Genomic DNA, 6605 nt, shown 5'->3' with positions numbered 1-6605 from the left:
GTCGAACGTCAAGTACAAAACGTAAGGACTACGACCATCTTAAGGGCCTATAGTTAATTATTACGGTATTTGTGCCAGATAGGTTAAAACAGTACCATAATACTTATTATAAATACCTTTACTACAATATTCCGCTCGAAGGTAATAATTCAAAATCTAAGAAAATAAGCAAGCAAAAGGACAGCTAAATTTAATTATTTATAAAATAGTTTGTGACACGATTTTACTACCAGGTATAATTTTTTTTACAAAAAAACTGTACGAGATATTAGATAATCAAGAAGTCACTTTCCTTAATATTCAATTTTTTAAGGGGCTTGTCATACACGAGCGGCATACAATTCGACGCACAGCGCCACTGTTTATAGATAATAGACGCCTGGCAATTACAATTATCGCCCAAATTAAGCATCCTTATAATTGACGATGCCTTCACTGATGACATATTTTTAGCTGCTTTCATGCATTAGAAGGTCCAGATGTTAGCCTAGAGTAGTCGTCGATTTCGCCGAAAAATCGAACTAGGTACGATAACGGTATGAATGAAAGGCACACAGTTTTTAAGGAACTTCTGAATGTTTAGCTCCTATGCGCAAGTAACAAAAGAGAACGTTTCTAATGTTCATTGAAAAGGTAATTGCTTTTTAGCGCGTTGTTAACTTGAAACACTATTCATTTTATTTAGGCTTATTCAGTTCAATAGGAAATTAAACTATGCGTCAGTGGCCTCGTAAGTTATCCTACGGTTACTTGCACAGTTTGTTAAAATAGGCAATGTTCAACTTGAAAAATTTTCGGGCAATTGTGATAGTTTACTAATTATTGCCACTAGGTTTGTCAGATTTGACTTAGTATTACTTATATGTCCGGCGGTGAACAAACTGCAAACGTTCTCCATGGTAGAATCGGAGCTTCTTGAAATTTTCTTTCTTCCGTCACCGATCACTCAATGATTTTCATAGGGTCATCAGTACGTACGTCATGTTTATATGTTAGTTTTTGCCCATCAATTCAAAGTCGGTCAGTCTTGTTTACCCACCGTGACTACGACTCCTGAAACACGGAATTTCATATGTAACTTTTACTATTTACAGGGAGCAGAACTTGCAATATGAATCTCTAGCACAAAATCATATTCCGTAAGTGTACGCATGTGCAGATATCGTCGATGTACATTTCTGCTGCTGGAGAGTTGCGTATCGATGGTGCAGACGTTGACCATTGATGAAATATTGACTAGCGAACCTTTGAGTAGTATCCGTGCTATATAGCTTCAAGTTGCTACTTAAAGTTCTTTTGTCCAATTCCCACAGCGATTTATGTAAGGTGCTCATGTACACACACTCACTCTGAACGACAATCTTGACTAAATTTTCCAGAAGCATTATTTCATCCATAGGATACATGCATCACATGCAGCATATCGTATGAGTTTAAAAAAACGTTCCAGACATCGAACAACGCCCATAAGCGTTGCACGTATCGAGATGGATGCTGCTGCGGTAATAGTATCGCTTGAGGATCTTCAGTTATCACATAGCCGCAAATACACATTAGAGAGCTATAGATCTCAAAGCAGATATAGTTTTTGCGCGATTCTACTTGTTTTTACGTAAAATTATTTACTTAAACATTTTTGCGGCAAAATCGATATCAAATTTTTATTGTTGGTTTCGATAGCGATCTGCGCCTCTCAATTGGATCCCAACAGGTGATATAAAGTAAGGATCATTATGTTATGCTTAATTTTCGCCCATCGGTTGTCAAATTAACTGCAGTTCTACTAGGCAACATTAACATTTTTCGCTAATAATAAAGTCGGTCAACGCTGCGTAACAGTAAAAAGGTCAAAAAATATTAGACGCCGCTATATTTACCCTTCCGCCAATAGCTTAATTGATCTTCTAATTGGACATCTCGTAGGATTTAATGCAATCGAAAGGGGCTGTTCGACTATAAAGTTCTCAAACGCGCTAGAACAGCGATTGCATGTCACGAGTCGGCCTTTAAGTGGCTCAGCGGAATCGAAAAGTCAACCTGAACAGACAAGTGATGGCGCCAACGGAACGTTTTGCAGAAGTACTAATGGTCTGGACTAGTACATAATGGTTTACAGAATAGCATAAACTTTATGGAAATATGACTATAATATTTACAGAATTGCGCGTAATATCCCATCTTGTCCGTAAATAGTCATGAGCGCAGGGTTCACTCGTCGAATCATTTCGTAAGAGTGTAAGAGACCTTGATTACTTATTTAATTAGTCAGCCAAATAAGCTACTTTCGGCACGACTACATTGGATTTGACATCGGACGCGTCTATTAGCTATCGTGAAAAGGCCATTATAAATAGCGATAGTGAAATGGTGCCATGGTTGGTTTATGGTGTGTAAAAAAGTTGCGTAGACGAAGTTCTAATAAACATGGAAGTGTAGTTTCATAAGCGGGCATAAACACTTTTCGTTTTGCGCTGGGAGCCAGCCATAGTGGTGGAACTTAACAACACTACTAAATGTAAAACCTAAAAAAACAGGGAGGTTCCCGTCAAATCTTTCCCTAGTCAATTGCAGGATAAGGTTGCGTTAAATAATCCAGTGCGTGGACGGAAAGAAGCCTTTCATGCATCATGCGTAAAACGCTCCGAACTAATATGATTTTCGCGTTTTACATTTCGCGAAATAAACGATGGTAGGGAGAGACGTACTTCAGCAAAAGCATTTGCTTCCTATGAGACCGACGCTGTATGGAGACAGGGTACACCACTAAGCATTGTTAGCCGCATCTTGAGTACGTTAACTCTTCTTTACTTACCTACAAGTTAGACAAAAATGGCTGATTATAGCATTCGACGGCTGGTTGTGTGCAACTTATTTTTTATATTATATTACGCATGGAATGGCATCACGCTTAACTTTGACGACCTTTAAAATTAAAAACTAAGCAATCAAAACTTGGCTTTTAGGTACACACAAAACACTTTTTTCATCCAGCGTGTGCACGTTTCGCGACCAGCGAAATGCTTCGCTTTTACTCTTCTAAGTTATTTAATATGGATGGCAGTAAATTCATGAAATAAAAACTCGGAATTCAAGGATATCAGGTACCTTCTACCTATAAAAGGCTTATCTTGTTCATTATTATTGTTTCACTTGAGCAATTTTAGCCCGTACTAGAAGCACATCCCTATAATCATTTAGAGGCTTTGAAGTAAATCATTTTTCGTTTCAGCTTTGTGCTTGACACAACGCACCCGCCAGATATTTGGAAGGATAGTTTCATTTGTCGATACGACTAGAAAACTTGAACGCATAGGCAAACTAATTGAAGATCGAGTAAGACTCTTAAATCGATCTTCGCTCCAAGAGCTATAGATCTGGAGAGAATTAAAAGCACAAAGGATAGAAAGAGCACAAGCTCAGGAAGCTTAAAAGCATTAGGATTTTAAGAGTTTTTCAAAAAGTTTTTGGTGAGTCTTCCTCGTCAAGATCACTCAGTGATATTCGCCAGCATTGTTAATGCGTACACCTGCGTAGATTTTCATTATGGTGACCACTTGCGTTTATTTGTGCCTCTGTTCTTGATTACAAGCAGCACTGTCTTCGTCTGTTCCACTCACTTCCGTTCACCCTATCGATGAGCCATTACTCGTCGTAATATAGTAACCGATCAAATACCTAGGCCAGCGACAGGCTTGTCTAGTTGAACCATACAGAATCTCTCTATACCCGATGGCATAGTCTTACCCCCATTCCGATAAAACTGATACGTCACATGCGACAAGTACAAATTAAGCAGCATATCGAGCAACGACAAGCTTCGAAGGAAAATACATACATTTTATCTTTAAAGATAGGTACTATTGCAATTATTCAGTACTCAGCTGAAGTGTATCCGTATATATGTGTTTCTCTCATTGATCGCCACTGTCGAGTAACTTAGAGCAGTTATCATGACGTTAACGTTCGATAGAATTAATTAACACAGGAGTTAGGATTAGCTATGAAAAGACAGCTCTTTACGAGGACCCGTTGGTAATTGTTGAATCCTCGCTCTTCCTTTAGGAGTCCGATACTATACTACGAATAGTTAAACGTAAAATTACTTTCACATCGCAATATATCGGCATAACAGGGAATCAATTTTTTTTTGTACACCGTACACAGTTGTATTTAAACACAACGAACAACTCAATGCTATTGGTAAACTCGTGTCACTCGGCCATTTCAGTCCAAGTTTAACTTCTGTTGACAAGTTCGATTTCTGAACTTCACAAATAACCGCTATTCTACGGTACGCATTGTGCGTATTTATATACGTCCACATTGTTCCACTCTACGCCTGATGCAGCAACTAATTATTTCAGGAAAAAATTATAATAGTAAAAACGTGTGATAACAAAGTAGCTTGATAATCAGCGTATGACACAATCATGATATGTCGTGATAATGTTTGCTATCGTAGAAACAGACGTTGTAGCATTAGCATACCACTGCTTTTGCTAACGTTTTTTTTTTTATTTGAAAGTGTCTCGTTTAAAATATTCATAACTTTTCAAAATGATGTAGTGAAAGCCATAATGTACCCTCTCATTTTGAAGATATTCGTTCTTATCAGTTGCACACCCGGCCAGCTCTTTGGAAATATTTCAATTTATAAATATACCTAAAGCAGATAAGCTTGATGATTTTATCGTTCGTTTTTAGCGGATCCTATTAACATTCAAAAAGTAAGTGTATTGCTATAAAATACATGTTAACGGTTTAGCTAAGCTAAAAGTCGTGTGCATTTGAAAGTCACATGTACACTGTTCGTATTACCAGTTGTTTGTTAAGTGAGCGATATAAGAATATCTGATCAATACACAAGAATCCCAATGACTGTGCATAGTATTGGACGTCTTAGATTTAACTGAGATAGTATAATGTCATTGTGCTTGGTTGTGATTGTTTGACTATGGCGTACTTTTCATCTTCCTGTTACAGTTTAGAGTTTACTTAGAATGTTTTGTTGTTCAGTGCTTCTATCACTGCCATAGCTTGTGGATATGGGTGTTCGGTTAGTTCGCCAAAAGGTAATGAACTTTCAGCTTACCTAAACCTTATAACATTTAGATGGTGCCTTCCAATTTGCCGGCCCTCATGTCGAACCCGAACAGAAAACAAGACAAGCCTATATTTCAGCGAGCACAGTTGGTATCAGAGGGTCACTGATGACCAGTTCGAATTCTTGTTTGAAGGACATAATGCTCTTGACGAAGCGGTCCCGCCTCCTGAAAATAGCAGGCAGTTCGAAAATATTTTTTGTCGTTTTTTAATAGAGCAACCACTCTAACTCTATGGGGGGTAAATGTACTTGAAACTCTTTCTGTAGAAACTGCGCTCATAGTCGTTGCAGGCTTAGAAAGGAAGGAATGCGATACTACCGATCGTCGAACAGCTCCGTTTAACAAAGGCTACTCGCGATAGAAAAAAGAACATTATTCTAATGATAGATCCGAGTTAACATGTAATGACAATCTCTGTTGTCGAAGAGCGCTTCTTGTTAAAGCGGCTATTTCTTAATGCCGTCTGGTGTTATCTTCACGTATGGTTGTGAGCGTGAAAGCCATTAAAGTTAGATTTTATGCCAGATGGTCATACCACGGGTAATGGCTGTGAATGCGTGAAGAAACATCCATACGACGATGGTCATGGAAGTCGTGCATGCTAGATATATGCGCACACGATTCGGTTGTGTACATTGTTGCTTAAGATCCTTCTCCAAATAGCTGTGTCGTTTGACAGGCGTACAGCGTACAATAGGACTCTCTCTACGCGAATTAAGCATCATTGCATTGCTTCATAAAGGTACGAACGTCTCTGGATTTTGCTTCTCTTTCCACCTCCAGTTTTGATAGCCACGTGCGTACTGGCGACACAGGTGCCGTTGGTGAAGTGGTATCACGCTCGATTACACGCGCTACACATAAAAGTTGGGAATCCCAGGTTCGAATCCTGGACGGCACTTTTTTTTAGAATTTTTCTTGCACCTCTTGATATACTCTTTTTTTTTCTTATAGAACCTGTAAATTGTAGCACAAAAGTATGCATCCTCTACTGTAATGTATACCATTAAATCTTGTCTGCGATATACCTGCAGACTATGTGCAACACATATCTTCGGTCCACTAAGCTCTTTCTGTTCGAATTGGGTTTTTTTTGTTAGATACCCAATTAGGCCATCCTATCTGTATTGCCTTCTTTTTTAACTTAACAATTATTAGCTATTACATACACACAAGAGTATATTTGGTAAAACAAGTTTTTATTTACGAGTAACCTTTTTGTTTTAAGCCAGTGTAGTTTTATTATCTTAAAATACATATTTTTCTATGCTTCCAGTCAAATTGAGAAAAATGCACTGCCGAGTAAATTAGTCGTAGTAGCGTAATATTTATTTGCATTTTTTGTACAATCTGTATTAGTCACTCTATAAACGGGGACAATATAATGAATATATTGGAAAAAGTATTGACAAGCCGTACGTTATCAGCTAGCACGACTACCTGATTGTAGTGATCTATATAAAAATTAAAGCAGAGGGAAATAATGAGAGTGTGCATGCT

The 6605-nt window shown here is 38.1% G+C and overlaps 1 long non-coding RNA gene across 1 annotated transcript; it reads right to left on the bottom strand.

Moving 5' to 3' along the window:
• Nucleotides 1–275: 275 nt before the first annotated feature.
• LOC147756755 (uncharacterized) lies at nucleotides 276–6184 on the bottom strand. Its single transcript, XR_015324157.1, has 3 exons — nucleotides 5641–6184; nucleotides 5093–5270; nucleotides 276–1053 (listed from the first exon to the last, which is right to left on the bottom strand). It is a non-coding gene; the product is annotated as an uncharacterized LOC147756755 (long non-coding RNA).
• Nucleotides 6185–6605: the final 421 nt, after the last annotated feature.

Source organism: Varroa destructor, unplaced genomic scaffold, assembly GCF_002443255.2.
Source record: "Varroa destructor unplaced genomic scaffold, Vdes_3.0 BEIS01000003.1, whole genome shotgun sequence".
In the NCBI taxonomy this organism is placed as follows: Eukaryota; Metazoa; Arthropoda; class Arachnida; order Mesostigmata; family Varroidae; genus Varroa; species Varroa destructor.
This window is presented reverse-complemented; position numbering and strand designations above follow the sequence as displayed.